Genomic DNA, 19,673 nt, shown 5'->3' on the forward strand with positions numbered 1-19,673 from the left:
TTGCAGTTTCACTGTCTTTGCTAGACTTCAGCAGAGTGGTTATGTATAATTTTTAGCTTGGTAACATTAACTTCAGAACATTTACATGGACAAATGGCACACCTCTACAAGTAAAACCTTTTTGGGTATGTAGATTTTTTTCTTAAAATAATGTTGGAACAAACTACTTTTTGGATTAAATGAAGCAAAATGCTATGGATGTAGGAAAGGAGGCATTATACATGTATATTCAACTTAATTTTGTTAATTATATCAAATCATCAAAATTTATGTATTTTATTTAGTTTAAATATACAGTACTGTGCAAAAGTTTTAGGCAGGTGTGAAAAAATGCTGTAAAGTAAGAATGCTTTCAAAAATAGACATGTTAATAGATTATATTTATCAATTAACTAAATGCAAAGTGAGTGAACAGAAGAAAAATCTAAATCAAATCCATATTTGGTGTGACCACCCTTTTTCAAGTGTTTTTTTTTTTTTTTTTTAAAGATATTAAAACACCAACATGACATGCTTGTTTTATATTGTTATGGCACAGACCAGGTTTATAGACTTCTGTTAAGCATGTAAATCAATCAAATATCCAGAATTGAAAGCAAACTTATTTTTTTTGTATTTCCAAATAGTTCGTTTTTGGCACCCTATATTTTCAGTTTTATTTTTTACAATTTAGATATTAAACTGTTCAGTGATACATGTTAAACAAATATAATTTCTTCAATAACATACCGTAGCAATTACATTATGGTTTGGTTCCCATACATCTTTGAAATGATCAAGTAAATGTATTTGAAAATGGCACTTTTCATGTAATTTTTTTTTTTTAAATAGCAGCTGAAGATTAACATGTTTTAGTGCATTTGTCCCCATTATTTTAAGTCGGTGAACAATTTAAAAAAAAAAAAAAAAATGTAAAAGTGTTATAAAATATAGTATAGCTTGTATCGCTGAGTGCAAGAACATTACGTCGCTGCAGTTGACTGTGATCAAGTATGCCACGAGTAGACAAGAGTGCAAATGCCCTTAGGCTTTTCCACCCCCACCTCCCCCATCTGCAATCAACCTCCCCTTCTTCTTAAGCCTTTTTACCAAACAACTTGCGATTCCCAATGCACCTCCTTTAAGAAAGCATACAAAATTAGCCCCAATCAGTGGGCCCATTGAGAAAAGATTTGTCTCTCTTGTGCACTCAAACATGTAAGGATGAATGTCTAAGGGATTATGTTTACAAGAGATTGCCTTGTTGGGGTCGAGGCCCAGGTATTTCCCTTGATCTTTCATGAAAAACAGGTTGGGATGGGTGCCGATCAGCACTAAGGCCATAGAGATCTTTAACACCTGAAAACTATTGGCACTTTGAAGGACACACTTCATGTCGGATTGAAATCAGACCACACAGTGTTCAGGGAAGCTGCTGTAGTCTGGAAATAAGCTGGAAGCGGCAGCAGGAGACTGCGTGCACATCATGTGGTAGACCTTGTGGTATTCTGGATAGAGCATCTCTGGAAGCTGTTTGAAGATCAAGCTGGGGTCATCCACCGGTTTTCGAAAAGCCTGAAGGATAGAGATGTTATTGTTGTAGGCACATAATACTGCATCTGCTGCACTGCCCCAACAATCAACAATGGATCAGAAGACTGGCTTAGACTTTCTTTGCTAATGGCAGCTCCCAAGTCAGAGATGCAGTGGGATACAAAAGGTAAGTCTTCCCCTGCTACATCCAGCCTGGTGGGAGAATCAGATGCCCCTGTTGCAAGGACCACATTCTCAGCACAAAAGCAGAAAGGCATGTGTGAACCATCTTGAACTCTGATAGCCTCTCACTTCCCAGGTGTTCTGAGAGAACTCTGTTGGACCATTCTCTTTGTCTGCCAATTGCAGTTTGGACTCGACTGCTTCTCTCCCTTCATTATCAATTTCTTCCTCCTGACCTCGAGGTTTCAGGATAGAGGTGACATAGGTGGTGTTCACAAAGTTCTTCTGGAGACCCATCAGCTTTACATAGTTTGTGTAGTAAGATGAGATTTCCTCTGGAGTTGCTCTGTCATTGATTACATTTCTACAAAATGAAGCAAGAAGGGATTATCCTTTAAATAATTACACATATTTATCATGTCTCCTAACAAAAGTTCACAGGTTTACAAGGAATGTTGGTTTGCTAATACATGAATAATTATTGATCCAAATAACCCGTACAGTACAGTGTTTTAAAACCTGATTTTCATATGTTCTTTCAAATACCCAGTAATTGAAATTGTTTTACTAAATAAGTAATCTATTCTGTGTGTTTTTTTTTTGTTTTTTTTTTTAATTACTCTATTTTCATTCTTACACAACCGGCAATGCCCTAAATCTCAATCTTGTCTAAAAAAAGCTTTACTGAATTAGTATCTGACCTATTGACTCATCTGACCTATTGTACTATTGCTCTATGAGAATGGCTTCATGACAAAATATTTATTTTTGATTTATGGTTTATGACTAAGGCAAAACGGTTAGGATAGACAATTTAAATACAGGTTTCATGTTTTACTATTATGATTTAAGTCCCTGTTGAATACCATATCCATATCTATCTATATATAAATTAATAAAATGCAAGAATTTTTTAAAAAATTTTAACCAAAACCCTAGGTTCAACATTCCTATATTAACAGCAGTTCTGGCAAGTCTACGCTATAAACTTCTAACTGCTAATAACCACAATACTTCTAGAAGTAGCAGATCACGTGATCAGAGCACAGGTTTTAATTGGAGGAGCCCAGAGAGGGTTTTTTTTTTTTTTTTTTCAGAGGAGGAGACAAGTCTCCGTTATAAACACACAGTAAAGTACTAGCAATGGCAGATGACATCTGAAGAATAGCTTTACTGATATGCTGGAAGAACATTTTGACTAGAAAAAAAAAAAGAAATCCATCAAACAGTAGGAAAATGAAAAAAACAAACATCCAAGACAGAAAATAAACTGCATCACTGCTTGATAGCGTGGAAAATCTCTGTACTCTTTAGTCCCATTAAACTAAATTTAATCAAAGCCAGCGTTGTTGGCTGCGTGGATTATGGGAGTTGTAGTTTTCTGCTTATTGGAAACACCTTTCAGCGTGTACCAGATAAACTGCTATTGCCAGAAGACACTGTGCTTGTATGCCCAATGCAACTGTTACACCGGTGTAGTGTTATTTTCAGGTAAGCGGTAAAAAGTGGTACGCAGCGCACTGCGCTTGCTCACGCATGCCTAAACAACTTCCACTAAGAAAGCAGGGAAGCGCCCATTCAAATCTGGTACATTATGCTGTTTTTGGTCTTTTTAATTGAATTTATCATATTTTTCCACCACTAAGAAAATAGTATGTGAATATTTATCATATGCAATACATTGGGTCTTGTACATTTTTTTCATTTGTGCAACTTTGCGGTGGACTTCTCATTTTGTCTTGTTCGGCGTGAATTGTTTTTTATTTTTAGAGAAATTGTTTCCAGTTTGCATAATTAATGGTAAATGTACCTCTGTTTGACAACAGGAAAACACCTACCAGATCACAATGTGACCTATACCACTTTCTGACATTACAGGGGTCAAGTTTTGGCACGTGTACCTTATTCTGACAATGTATCACTTTCTAACACTACACCTGTAGCATCTGTTAGTGTTTGTTGGAAGTCGTATTTATATTATTTTAGCCCTTCCCCAGTGCAGACACAACTTGTTCACTCTTTTTGCCTGTACGGTATATAATTATTTTGTTGGTCATTTATTTAAGTTTAGCAAATGAAGTCGATAGGATGTGCTTGGTTTTGTACCTGCCTTTCTCCTGCTTTAACAACTATGTTTAGAAAATGTTGTATGCAAAGTATGTTAGTGACATGGTCTTGAAATCGAAATGCTATTAGATTTCACTGTTACTTTTATTAGAATAAACTATGACGGTCTACTGTTTTCTTTTCTCTGTTGGCTAGTGGAGAAAATACGTCTAATAGCCGAACTGGATTAAAACCTGTTTAGACTGCACTAGTAGATCTCCTGATCGACCTCTATGCACTGGACTTGCCAAACCTAAGCATCACTGTGACAAGATGGCGCAAGAGGCCCAGAGACAGACTGCAGTTCAAACAAAAATACTTCTTATATAGAAAGCACAAAATAAACAGGCACAAGGGCCAAACAAAAGGTTTCTAAAACACAGACAATAAACACAAAATGAAACTTACAAAAATAAGGCTTCCAGGCTGAGCTTTGCCTTCACTGGATTGCAAAATGAACAAAAACCCAGCACACAAAGAAAAACACCCTTGCTTCCTCAGCTACCTCTCCCTACTGAGGGGCTGAGGCCTCCTTTTATGTCAGGTGGCTGGGCACTAATTGATTGTTAATTATTTCCACCTGACACAACAAACCTGGGCAGGGAGGAGAATTTAACCCCATCCCTGCCAATATTTACAAGGGCAGAGCCCTGCTCTGCCACAATCACATTACTGGATCCTCAGCTGATGCACCATCCTTGCACTATTGCACTACTAATATGTCATTGTAGATGTAGCTTGTTGTAATCCTAACTTGTAGCTCATATTGTAATTTAGAACATAAGAACATAAAAAAAGTTTACAAATGAGAGTTGGCCATTCAGCCCATCTTGATCGTGTGGTTGTTAGTAGCTTATTGATCCCAGAATCTCATCAAGCAGCTTCTTGAAGGATACCAGGTGTCAGCTTCAACAACATTACTGGGGAGTTGGTTCCAGACCCTCACAATTCTTTGTGTAAGTAGTAGTACAATTTAGTAGTATTATTTGCACTTACTGTACAATATATTTAAATATAATATTGCATGGTAACACCAAATAAATAAATAATAATTAGAACAGTAATAATAATAATATGAAAAGTGTTGTCAGTCAGAATACAATAATAAGATTCTACTGCTTGCTGGGGGCTTAAGGGGACCACAAGCCCTCTGCCTTTCTTCTCCCTCCCCTGAAAAATGTACCATCCAGTTTTAACAGACCTGTAACCTACTTGGCATTACAATTCTGTTTCAGTTAAGGCATATTTCAGATGGAAATGCAATGCTACATCTGGGTATGTATTTTTAGCAGGTAGCAACAGACTGATGACTGTATAAATGTATGAAATGCTTTAACAGGTTGTTTTGACAAGTCTGTTTCTGAAACTCAAGATACAAAACATACACAGGTACAGTGTGAAAAACTCTTCAGCAGCTGCTGTTTCTGAAATCCAAAATGTGTATTTTATCACTGTTCCGTAGTGTTTTCTCATACATTTTAACAATAGTTTGATATTATGTGCATGTAAAATACTTTAACAGTGATTAAGAAATGCAATTTGTACCGTGGCATAGCAGGCACCAGTAACATTCTTTGTACATTACAGTCAAAAAGTTAAAAGCTCATGAAGGGTTATAACTGTGTAACAGCTACTGTACCTTTGTTTTCCTTGTGTAAGGTCTCTGTAGTTGAAGCCAGGGAGCTCCATCCAGATACCCAGACTAATGGTCAACATGGAACCTTCCATTGCCTGCAAACAGAGAATTGTTACATTACAGCTGTAACAAATGCAATTCTGACGATTTCTATCTACTAAGGGGTTGGATTAAAATCCAGTCTTGTTTTATGATTCCCATTTCTCTGTTCTCAGTGAGAAATTGTGGACATTGCTTCAAAAGTTTCCTGCTGATCGGATTCACAATTTGGGGTCTGGAACTACACTAGGGCCTACATGCTGGTTGCTTCAGTGCAGTTATATGAAAACATTCTAGCATGTTTCCCTGGCTACATAAAACAAGGTTGTGTCTAGTTCTCATAAAGAAAAGGGACATCTTAATACTTTAGTCACTATTCATGGAACAGGAAGTCGGAGCACTCGCATGCCAGGCTTCTCCGGGAGTACCTTTCCCCAGCACCAGGTGAGGGATGTGTTGCTGTTTCTCCAGTCTCCACTGCAGGACTGACGGGTACTCGTATCCAAAGTCAACGTTTGGGTGCAGGAGTGTGTCAAAGAGCACAGCCACAGGATTGGACGACCGGCCCTCCAAGCCTTCACTGAGGTATTCTAAATCCTGAATCAGACACTGCTAGTTAGGAGATCAACTTTATCGAGCTGTTGAAGACAGTGTAGTAAATTATATATATTATATATATATATATATATATATATATATATATATATATATATATATATATATATATATATATATATATATATATATATATATATATATATATATATATATATAACAACACGCAGAGATGTTAAAAGATTTGTTGATTGATTTAACCACATTTTATCTGCCTAAAAACTGGGGGAGTGCTGGCAGATTCTCCAGATCTGTGTATCACTATCCAACCCTTACAGCTGTCAATATTATTAGCTGTCCAAATGCAGTTGAAATATGTGTTTGCTGTTACAATAGTGAATGAATTATTAAATAGTTGTACAGGTGAGTTGGTGATTAATGTTAAATTCAGCAACATGTTTTAACAAATAAAACATCGGTGTGACAAGTGTTGCAAAATACTACGGCAGGATTTCAATACTAGTGCTTAATTGGGTTTTTTAAACTAGCAGGTTGTATTCTAAATATTTTTCAAAAACGAAGAAACAATGGATATGAGATAATATGGTGGGCTGAAAATGTAAATGTTGAGTTGAGGAGGCACGTCACAATAAACACTATCAGCATAAACAACACTGGCTGCATTGATAAGTATTGATCCCTATTCTGGTATAATTGAGCTCATTTGATTTTTCTATTTCAAGCTTGCTAGTAGTAGGTTGCCAGTTGAGCCCCCTGTCCTTTGTGTCACTATAGGAGTTGTCACCGAGAACAGTGTGTTTTGTATTTTGTGCCGAGATTCCGTTCGAATCATTATTTTTATCATATCATGTTTCTTTCTGAATATATCCTTTGATATTTACTGTAAGTGTATTAGAGGCTGCTGTCAGTATACCAGGATAGCGATGTCTGTGGTGTCACTTTATTTATATCTTTAATTTTCGTTGGCCCTGGACATGACAGTGAAGCAAGTACTTTCATGAGAGGAGGAGGCAGGATAGGACCTGTCCACATGAATGTAGCTTACTTAAATTTATGGTACATACTGTACTTAAGAAGTAAATCCAGCCAGTTAAGCAAACTTCCTCTTGTTTCAATGAGCAAATCAGCTCAATACCTGCCACTGTTGTTAAAATAGTATTTTTTGTTTTATTTGTATTTAGTAAAAACGGAAAACTTTACTGTATCCTATTCAGGCAACAACCCCAGGGGTAATGGATGGTAATGGTTCTATTAGGGAATCATGTCTACATATAGTTATCAATAATTGTTTCTGAAACAAGGTATTAATATAACTTACTGTGGTGGGTATTGTTATTGCGTATTATCGTGATTATGTCTTGCTGAAGTTCAGACCATTGACATGTATTCTACATAACTTAAATGCAGTTTTTGTTATTAATTAATATGTCATGGTGAAAGTTAGAATGGAATTTTTCCTGTAAAGTTTTACTGCAATTTTTGTTCTTTATAAATATATTTATATCTTACCTGATCAATAATAGAAAGATGTTTAGCTTCTTCAAGTTTACTCAAGAGAATAGGGTTTGGATGCACAGCTCCTGCAGCTAAATAGGGCCGGTACCCAGACAGCAAGTAAGATAAGCCTATTCCTGATGGACCATTGCCTTGAGAAGAAACAATATGCACGTTAATTGTATGCACCAGCTTATGTTGTTTTACCTGAAGCACCTTAAATAGACTTTAGAAGAGTTCCTAGAAACAATAAAAATAAAGAAATAGAGATGTTATGTACTGTTTACAGGTAATGAGTCTCCTCTGGCAACTCCCACACAGTTGTTCATTCTGCAAGCATGTTAGAAGCTGTAATTAATAACTACAGCCTCAAATGCATGAGGTCATGTTGTGCAGGTAAGGTAATACTTGATGTTTTAAAACACAAATGCAAGTCCCAGAGAGCCTGTTTATATTGCAGATGAAACAACACCAACACCACACTCGCCAATAATGACAACTGGCAGGTCCCCAGGCAGAGAGGTTTCTTCCAGGAGGAGCATTGTGGCAGCCAGAGCTGGAACTGTGAAATAATGATCCAATAAGCTTCCCTGTCTTTGGACTTTGACCCTGTGTGCACAAGAATGCAAGCTCCGATACTGTATAGATATATCGTTTATAATCCTTAATGGGTAAAGTGACCCAACCATTCTTCTGCTGCAGTTGTGATGGATTTATGTGTTCCTGCAGAAAGTCAATGCTTAAAATCCCATAAATCAGGCCCAGATAAAGGTAATGTTTGGAGCCTCTGGTGACATTCAGTCACCATTTCAAAAACACATTTTGTGGGATACAATGAAGAACAAAAGTTCCATGCAATCATTCTGTATTGGTAGTAAATGGATAATATTTGGGTACGACCGGACAGTTGTATGTATCAAATGATAAGAAAGGTATTTAGTAAGAAATATACAGTATCATCTTTCCCTAATGTATGATATCTGTAAAATTGTGAGAGAAAAAACATAAATAACAAAGTGATCCTTAGATATGTGGGTATAAATGGTACTGTCCTACTTTCTAATAGTGTCAGATAAATGACTGTACAGAGAACTTGTTACAATAAAGCTTATTTTTGGAAATTCCAGCTTGGGGTACTAATGCTGATGCTGAAATACTAGTGTGCTATGCCTGAAAAGTGGCTCTTTATTTGTGGAGCAGACAGACATGAATTTATATTCCTCAACCCAGTCAGCTAGCGGAGTCCATTTCTGGAACAGGCAGACCCAACTTTATACTATTAAACTACCGTAAGGCTGATTACACTAAAACACTTCCCATGGTAACACTGAGATTAAAGTGATTACCCAGCAAGACTTATACCATATGCAGTACATCAATTCTTTACCATTCAAATGATTTAAAATACCATTAAAAATACTTTTTTAAATACATTGGTTATATCAGCACATTTGAGGCCTCTGATCCCCGTTGTTGTTTTCAGTAGTTGCTGACCTATGGCAGTGACTGAATTACTTGGTCTGTTGTTGTCCATGACCACAAAAACACTGTCTTTGATTCACATGGCTCTCCGTTTATCTTCCTGTGCTGGAGTTAATTAACTCAGCCATCTCCCTGTGCTCTTTAACAAAGTAATCTGATCTATCAAGACTCAGATCTTTTAAACTCATGATTTGTCCCATTGTGCCATAACAGAAACAAATCCCTGTGCTCACAAACTGATTTGCTGAATGATCCTCCCAGTGGTGTTTATTTCTTTTTTCTTTTTAATGTAATGGAAATCTGGCACGGTGACAGTTTGTAGGGGGGGAGGCTACTGTACATGAAACAAAAACAGCATAGATAACTAGAGAACTGGGTCATCTAACCCCAACCAATAATACAGTCAAAAATTACAATGAACAACTGTACCATTGTATTAAAAATCTCAAGGTCACAATTCAATTTGTATAATGTTTTTCACTATTTTACATGTAACATGTAACTATAATACTTTATTGATTTTACCTCCTATATTGGGACAAAGCCAACAGGGTTCATTATTTGAAACCTAGTTGCAGAGAAACCGATACTGCAACAGGTAAAGCTCAACCATGTGATTAAAAAGAAACCACTTCAATTCACTTTTTTTTTTACTCTCACTTTACTTTTGTATGGATTTTGCTGTCATTCTGATTGGTTCCTATAGTGTTATATATATATATATATATAAATAACCCTGTGTTAAAGTGCTTCCATATGTATATTGCCTGCTATATACATATGTAACAAATGTGTCTTTATAGAAATAAGAACCAGCGCCATCTAGTGATCAGCTACTTTGGATCAAGTTTCCCTTTGTATTGCTGCCGATATATAGCGGTGCTTAAAGACACTGGTCTAGCTTGTTACATATGTCAAGACCTTATTCACAGACTACATTAAAAGACAATATTTGAGTAAGTGCAATGAGAACCGCTCAGTATACATGCAAACATCATACAAAGACAATGGGGCAGTAATTAGAAACTATTTACTCTTATTTAAATCGCATACTTGTTTTATGAATATATAGGTTTGTGCAAAACCAAACCTATTTTATTGTATGTATTTTTAAGATGGTTGTTTCACCAAGTTCAAGTTGTTTGATCATCTGGGCATTAGCAGGCAACTGTGTGGAGTATGGGCAGCAGTGTGGAGTAGTGGTTAGGGCTCTGGACTCTTGACCGGAGGGTCGTGGGTTCAATCCCTGGTGGGGGACACTGCTGCTATACCCTTGAGCAAGGTACTTTACCTAGATTGCTCCAGTAAAAAACCCAACTGTATAAATGGGTAATCATATGTAAAAATAATGTGATATCTTGTAACAATTGTAAGTCGCCCTGGATAAGGGCGTCGGCTAAGAAATAAATAAATAATAATAATAATAATAACTGTATGTATATCAATGAGGTTTTACGTGGAACACACTGATTAAACAAAGCATCAAGCTACCAGGAGTATAACTGCCAATTCTAGAAACTTCATTATACATTACAGTACTAATCTTTAAAAAAAAAAAATTAAGTTTGTGTGGGATCAAACAAAACAACTCTATAAGAAGTCAAAAACATTTGTTTGCCTCCAAAAAGTCTAGATGTTAATCAGTAAGGTGGATCTGTAAACTCGTCAAAACAATCGTTATATCCAAACTATGAGCAATGTCAACAAAAATAAAGAATTTTCAGATGAATGTAGTCATTTATTAATTGGGTCCATCTTAATTTCAACACGTCCCACAGTCTTTTTAACATGCAAGTTTTTAAATTATTTTATGGAATAGATTATTAAATTATTAAATTATTTTAAATAAACGTGTGACTGATTCAATTAATTATATCTATCTATCTATCTATCTATCTATCTATCTATCTATCTATCTATCTATCTATCTATATATCTATATATATATATATATATATATATATATATATATATATATATATATAAGATAGATAGATACACACGATTCAATTTAGGTCACGTTGACGGTCACCCTCCGTTGATGATTTGCAATCTGGTAACAAAACAAAAATGATGCTCTCAGTCTTATCCACTTACCTTGTTAGTATTTATTTCCTTGCAAAACCCAGGTATCCTCACAAACTAAGCCTCTCGTCACAAATTCTAAGCTGCATAAATACACACAGTCATTAGTGGGCGGATCTATTAGAAATCATGAGATGACAGCTCATCTTGAGAGAGATTGTTGTTACTGCCGTGTGCAGCACGTCAATTTAGAAATCATCCACAACATCAAACAGAACAAGGGGTTCAGCGATCCAAACAAGGGCATTAAAGGAGGACAGGGGACTGTATGATCTGACTTACGAATATAGAACAATTAAAACTGGGATATGGTGCTTTAAATGCAGTTGGCGTTTCACCAGCAGATACCGACCATGAGCATCGATTCACAGAGCTCATGTTACTGCAAGCATCAGTGCAGGGATGTATTTGACAGTTGATTTGTTTTTACTGATCTTGGAGACTTTTCAAGTTCTCACTACTAGTTTAATTCGCATATTTGTCTAAATCCTGTTGCTAACATTTTAACTATCCCATCTTTTTTTTTTTTTATTTATTTTTTTAGCAGACGCCCTTATCCAGGGCGACTTACAATTGTTACAAGATATCACATTATTTTTACATTTAATTACCCATTTATCAGTTGTATTTTTACTGGAGCAATCTAGGTAAAGTACCTTGCTCAAGGGTACAACAGCAGTGTCCCCCACTGGGGATTGAACCCACGACCCTCCGGTCAAGAGTCCAGAGCCCTAACCACTACTCCACACTCCTGCCCATCTAACTGATGGACCGGTGTTAGTATTTAATTTAATACACATAAGCGTTTAAACATAAAATAACCGGTAGCCTTTTAGTCGTTCTGGAAAACATCAGCGTGATATGCAGCAAAGTCTGCTTTCTAGAGGAATGTCCTATATAGTTATACTGTTCTTCCTTTAATAATAGCAGGCTGGTGTGGAAGCACCTGCTAACCGAGCTCTGTCCATCTAAATCCGTCAGATCTCCATTATAACTGAAAATCCACCCCTTGTAATTATAGTGGATAAATCAGATAAGTGATAGTATCTATATGTCCATGCCTTCAACCACAATATAATAAAATGGTTGCATTGTTTTTGGTTAAATGACAATGAATGAAATAGGAGCAACCTCACTAATTTCCATTAGATGGCAGCAAAGAACACTTTGGCATTAAACTTCTTCAGACCCTCGGGTCTCCACAGCTATGGCCAAAAGTTTTGCATCACCTAGATATTTAGGATTTAGACTTTTTTTTTTTCTTTTTTTTTTTTAAACAATATGATAACAGTTTAGATATTTTATCTAACTTTTTTTTTATATAATCTCTGGTGAGCATTTTATTCCTGCCAAGATTCTAAAGTTCTGTATTGCTCGTTGTGGAATTCCTTTGTTTGACAGCTCCCTCTGGGGTTGTGCTCTGTTGCTGGTGTTAATGAGCGCATGCTCACAAGTCATGTAAGCATTAACACCTGTCAAAGTGGGCAGTATTGGGCAATACCGGACCGCCCAAGGAGGAGGAACTTATAGCCTGTGGAAGGTCTGGTATTTCACAATACCATGCACCCTGGAGGGTCTTATTGCACTTAGAAAATGGACAACTGTTTTAAAACTTGAATATTATTGGCACAAGGATGTGCATGTGGAGGGTAATACAAAGCATTGGACTGACGGCAGAAGAAAATGACTGTTCTATAATTTCAAATTTTGTAAGAGAATTTAAGAACCAATGTATGATTACACCGTGTAACAATTTTTTTTTTTTTTTCATTCCTGGGTAGTAAGTGTTATTTCCTAATTGCTTATGCCTCCAAAGTATAGAAAATGGCTATTATTCCCCACAAACTTTGCTTTTGTGACCAGGACAGTGATATTTTGACATTTACCTATTTTCCAGAACATTCCAGATAGATTCAGTGCTGAGTAAACTTGGAGTAACTTCTAGAACTTTCCTGTAATATAAATAGTAGTATAAATACAGGGACCTTAAGCCCACCAGTTCAGTTTAGTTCCAGCTGCCTAAGTGGATACATATCTGCATTTTTCTGAGATGGCATCAAGGTCATAGGAGACTTCAAAATGGTGGCATTCCTGATGGGTCTCCAAGGCAGTTTTACCAAGTTTCCCTGCTATCTTTGCCTTTGGGACAGCAGGGACACCAAGGCGCACTACCACAGGCGGGACTGGCCACAGCGGACCGAGTTCTCTGTGGGGAGGAACAACGTCAAGTGGGAGCCACTGGTGGACCCCCGGAAGGTGCTGTTGCCACCAATGCACATCAAATTGTGCCATATGAAACAATTTGTCAGAGCTCTAGATAAGGAGTTGGCAGCCTTCAAGTACCTTCAAGACTTCTTCCCTAAGCTGTCTGAGGCAAAGGTCAAAGCCGGTGTCTTCGTCGGACCACAGATAAAGAAGATCCTGAAGTGCAATGAATTCCCCAAGAAGCTCACTAGTAAGGAGAAAGCGGCCTGGAACAGCTTTGTCACAGTGGTTCGGGGCTTCCTGGGCAATCACAAGGCCGAAAACTATGTGGAGCTGGTTGAGACTCTGGTGAAGAACTACGGCACAATGGGCTGTAGGATGTCCCTCAAAGTCCATATCCTTGATGCTCATCTTGATAAATTCAAGGAGAACATGGGAGCGTACTCGGAGGAGCAAGGCGAGCGCTTCCACCAGGATATACTGGACTTTGAACGCCGCTACCAAGGACAGTATAACGAGAACATGATGGGAGACTACATTTGGGGGCTGATTCATGAAAGTGATTTACAGTATAATCGTAAATCTCGAAAAACTACTCACTTCTAAATCTTTTTTGTATTACTTTAGTATAAATACATGTTAATTTGGATTCATATGTTGTTTTTTTCTGACTTTGTGAACGAAAAGACACAAATTCGCCCGTTTTCTCATTGGAAATAGGTAAATTTCAAAATATCACTGTCCTGGTCACAAAAGCAAAGTTTGTGGGGAATAATAGCCATTTTCTATACTTTTGAGGCATAAGCAATTAGGAAATAACACTTACTACCCAGGAACAAAAATTGTGTTACATAGTGTTATGTAACAGTTGAACCTGACTTTGTAATTCTGTCATGTTATATATTTATCGACTACTGCAACTCTCTATATGGTGATCTCCCGGCACGCACCATAAACCGACTGCAGCTAGATCAGAATGCCGCTGCCAGGATCCTTACCAGATGTAAAAAATATGGGTGCCATGTGTAAAAAAAAAGCTTTAAATCTAGTTAAGAGATTTAAGATTTATTTAAATATTTAGCTAAAAGTTAAATATTGTTAAGAGATAATATTTAGTTAAATATTTAGCTAAATGTTAAATCTTGTAACTAGATAATATATATATATATATATATATATATATATATATATATATATATATATATATATATATATATATATATATATATATATATTATAGTTTTTTTTACTGTACTGGTCATTTCAACTTTATTGTTTGTGGCACGACTGTAAGCCTGCTGAATACTATCCCCCATTGAATGATGCCATCTATTTATTTCACAAAGCAATTTAAGCTCAACGGCATTCTTTTTTAAGCAGTTAAAAAAAAACATTCTTAAAAGAAAAGTAAAAAAAAATAACTATTCTGTTGTTTACAAAACTGATGCTTTAGTTTAAGTCAGTCTTCATGCAAAACTTGCACGGAAACAAACAAACCTCTTACCATACTTTTTTTTAAACTTTTACTGTGGCTTATTTGTTTTTATCCATTATAGTGTCTCCAATTGTCCTTCGATTAACAGTATATGCCTCACTTCGGCAAGAAAACATTTGCAATGTCTTGCTGACTTGCTTTCTTATTTTCAGATGCATACACGCAGATTTGTTTCTTTTGCTCTGGTGTTAAATGTAGGGTCAACTCACCATTTTGTACTTTCTGTTTTGCTTTGTTACAAAACCATTTCTAAGGATTTGGGGCTCCACCAATCCACTGTCAGACAGATAGTCTACAAATGGAGAAAGTTCAAGACCACAGTCACTCTACCCAGGAGCTGTCGTCTTATCAAAATCTCTCCAAGAACAAACCGGAAAATCATCAAGGAAGTCACAAAGAACCCCAGAGTAACATCCAAAGATCTGCAGGCCACTCTCGCCTTGGCTAATGTGAGTGTTCATGACTCAACTATCAGAAAAAGACTGAACAAGAATGGTGTTCATGGAAGGATAGCCAGGTGGAAACCACTGCTCTCTAAAAAGAACATTGCTGCCCATCTGAGGTTCGCCAAAGAGCACATAGATGATCCACAAGACTTCTGGAACAATGTTCTCTGGACAGACGAGTCAAAGGTAGAACTTTTTGGCCTCAATGAGAAATGTTATGTTTGGAGAAAACCAAACCCTGCGTTCGAACAGAAGAACCTCATCCCAACCGTCAAGCATGGTGGTGGGAGTGTGATGGTTTGGGGCTGCTTTGCTGCCTCAGGACCTGGACGGCTTGCCATCATTGACACAACCATGAAGTCTGCATTGTATCAGATTCTAGGGGAGAATGTCAGGCCATCCGTCCGTGAGCTGAAGCAGATCCACAAAAGAATGGCTGCAGAAGAAGAAATTCCGCGTTTTAGAATGGCCTAGTCATATTGATATTGGATATTGAATGTTGAATCATTTGTGGATAAATAAATGTGGAAAAAGTATCATGTTATTGTGTAATTTATATAATCAGATTATCTTTATCTATTATTAGGACTTCGATTAAGATCTAATAACATTTTAGGTTTGAAATGTGAAAATCCTAAGGGGTTCACAAACTTTTTCTCGGCACTGTATATATGGAATCTGATTTATAATGTGTGTCTCACTGCATATGTTACAGCACATAATTTTCTTTTTTTCCTATCCATGGTTTTAACGTTTGGATTTTCATTGTTGCTTTCTTTACAATGTTATGCTAGGTTGAAAATCAAAAAACAAAAACCTATATTTTAAGCTTATTTGTGTACAATATATTGTCAATTTTCTTGTGTTTACTTTTGAAGGTTTCCTATTACCCAGTTAGTTTTCCACATCTGATCCAATTTTGATTCTGACAAATATTGTGACATGTAATGATATGTATATACAGTACTTTTCATAGAGTTATGTACTGGTATTTGAGATATTTCTTTACAGGAATTTAGAATATTGTTTTTTTGAAGTCTCAGATTTTTTTTTTCAGAGATCAGCTGTAGCCAAATGCTGAAAGCAGACGCTGCAAGTAAGCATTGTTCTCCACTGAATGATCATGATTCTTCAGGAAAACTTCTGTTTATTTCTTCTGAAATATTGTGGAACTTAGTGGAAAAGGTTGCAAAGAAGTATTTCCCAGTTTTGCAATCTTGACTGTATTAGGTATGTATTGTTTAAGTAACTTAATTGAATTGTATTTACAGTGTCTAGAACAAATATTAACTCATTTATATAATTATAATCTAAAGGTGCTGTTTTAAAAAGTACTATTTTAGATACTCTTCCCACCTTCCTGCAAGACTTCACTGAACAATCAATTCTAGTGCAGATATACCCCAAATATTGTTATTTACTACCAATACAGAACAACAGAAGAGATCCTGGTGATTGGTTAAAAACATATTTCTAAAAATAAAACAGCTACCAGACATCCCTGAACATAGCTGGTAACATTCCTTAATCTAGATAATATTAAAACAATCTAAATCTGAGTTTATTTTCTAACCATTAGAGGGTGCCATTAACTTTCTATGGATATAAATGTCACACTAGAATTAAATCCTGGCTTTAAAGAAAGAAATGTATGGCTTATGAGCTGTTTTTGATTGATATATTGTAATGATATAAATCTGATATCCTTGACCATTTCGATGATTTATTTTACAGTAATGTTTTATTTTTGCCATTCTTTCAAATTTTGAACGTTTTATAGCATACCTTAGCACTGTATGAATGTGAGTTATACCACGTACTGAGAATAAAGCTTACATTTTTAGATAGTTGTTTGGTACAGTGACTTACTTTTGACAAATTACATTTTTCTCTTTTTTTTAGTGCTTTGAAAAAAGTATTTCTCAACAAGCTTTTAAATGGCTAACAGCATTATGACCTGCAACTTAGAAATGACTTGCAAACAGTTATTGCTGAAAACCCCAAAGTACCAATGATTGTAAGTTAGTTAATTGATAAAAGTACGGTGTGTTAAACAAACACCTGTAGTGTTTACAAGAAACATATTATTTCACCTCTGCTGTAACCTGTGTTCTTTGTAGAAATGTATATTTTTAAACACAATCCCGATTTTGTTTGATATTTTTATTCATACACGGGTCACAAATCACACAAGGAATACATTTCCGAACTTTAACTCGCAAGCATTCACCAGGAGAATGAACATTTCTGTGCGCCCAAATAATTGTACCTCCTGCAACAATAGTGGTGTATTGTCGGAACAGGAAATTAGCCTTGTTGCAGGAGATGATCTATGTACTACGGTTGCGATGGGCAAGGAAACAGGGCCGGCTTTAAGGGGGGGGGGGGTGCAACCGGGACATTTGTCCAGGGCCCTGGGCTGCCGGGGGAGCCCGCAGCCTGGTTAAAATAAATACATAAAATACAAATTGCTATTTTACAGTTCAAAATCCAATCCACTTTCCCCTTGACCGCTCTAGCTAAACACTTGCATCTCTTAAGTTACTGTTCACGCGCACGCTAGAGGTCAACAAGAGAGCAGGAGAGACTAATACAGAAACAATGTTAAAACTTAGCAGTGCAGCGAATCGAAAAAAAACAAAATGAAAAGCAAGCTAGTGAAAAATGCCTACTGGAAAACATTCCGAGACTATCAAATTTCAGTTTAAAATCCTATAAAAATGAAGTAATGACAACAACATATTAACCTGAACAACTGGTCAACGAGAGTCGGACCCAGTCTGCCCACATCGCCAATTAACGATCAAGGTAACTTCAATCTGCCTTTCGCTTTAACCCACAGACTTGTGGAATAACATTCTGGAGAGATTCGACAAAACTTGTAAATCCATTCAATCACACAACATTGAACTGTCAGTGGTAGTTGAATTACTTGAATCTCTGAAAACATTCTGGATGAGATTCGTGATCATTTTGATGATTTTGAAAACCGTGCAATGGAAACTGCAGTGCTGAAGAAATATCGAGACAAAGACCGAAATGACCACCCAGTGCTCTGCTGGATCACGATTGCCCCAGTGTAACTTAAGTTTTATTACAGGGCAGAGACAGATTTCGTGTCCATATTTTCCTAACGATTCAGGGTACTCTTTCAATAGATTGCTTGCACCGATCAAACACGTATGTTACTGTGCAAAACTTATTTGGCTTCCTTACCGACTTTCAGAATATGGCATCAAAAACAAAGCTGCTACACTCGTGCAAACCTATCCTTCAGATCTGGACGAATATTTCCCATCAGAAATGCTCCAGTTTACTAAATTTGTTTCTGGCAAGGACAAGAGAAGAGCGTTTGACCACCTTCAACTTATCCTAAATTCTCAAGTGATTTCCACGTTTCCGAATGTCACCCCTGCTCTGTGCATTTACCTATCTTTAATGTGCACTAACTGTTCTGGAGAACGATCATTCTTGCGCATGGGACTCATTAAGAATGAACTGAGGGAAGAGCAACAGCGGTTACAGGAACACACTCTCTTGATTATTGACAAGGTAGCACGATATTTATACTTGATTAGCATAGCAACAAATAGGCAAATTAACACGTCATGATTATAGAACTTTCTAGAACTTTCTCAAAGATGAAGACTCCCTTATAAGAGGTTGTTTTTAACTAAGCAGCTTTACCTCAAACTAGACATAACAGCGCCCTAACTATCTTTTGAGAAATGCATCTCAAGCAGTTCTCACCAGAATGTGCCGAATGTGGGGTGGTGGTGTCTGTTCTGGTTCCTTGTCTAGGGGCCCATGATACCAAAATCTGGCCCTGCAAGGAAAGCACATTGTATTGTGTATCTACCTAATAGTTATGACGTTCAATACTCAATTAATTGTTGCATTCTATTTAGTACCCATCATGTGTGAAAAATAATAATAATTATATATATATATATATATATATATATATATATATATATATATATATATATATATATATATATATATATATATATAGTTAGGGGTGAGACAATTCATCATGTGTTGCTGCATCGCGATACTTTACAATACAATACGATCAACTTGATCCTAGACATATCTCATTGTGCAATGAGCTGGCCAGACGCTTCCAGAATTTAAGCGGGAGTAGAGGAAAGGAAGTTTTATATATATATATATTTTATATATATATATATATATATATATACATAGAAAGAAAATTAAATGTTGCTATTAAACTTAAGCATTGTCCACTCCACTGGCTCCCGATCACTGCTCGCCTACAGATGCCTTGACCAGACTGCACCCAGCTACCTCCAGACCCTCATCTTTCCCTACACCCCCACTCGACCTCTCCGCTCCTCCTGCACTAGAAGACTGGCTGTACCTCCTCTATGCTCCCCTGCCTCCAGAGCCC

General features: G+C 36.6%; 1 pseudogene; it reads right to left on the reverse strand.

The window, feature by feature from the left end:
- Nucleotides 1-135: 135 nt before the first annotated feature.
- On the reverse strand, nt 136-8,210 carry LOC117400030 (oxidative stress-induced growth inhibitor 2-like; annotated as a pseudogene).
- Nucleotides 8,211-19,673: the final 11,463 nt, after the last annotated feature.

This window comes from Acipenser ruthenus, chromosome 4 (genome assembly GCF_902713425.1).
Source record: "Acipenser ruthenus chromosome 4, fAciRut3.2 maternal haplotype, whole genome shotgun sequence".
Taxonomy (NCBI): Eukaryota; Metazoa; Chordata; class Actinopteri; order Acipenseriformes; family Acipenseridae; genus Acipenser; species Acipenser ruthenus.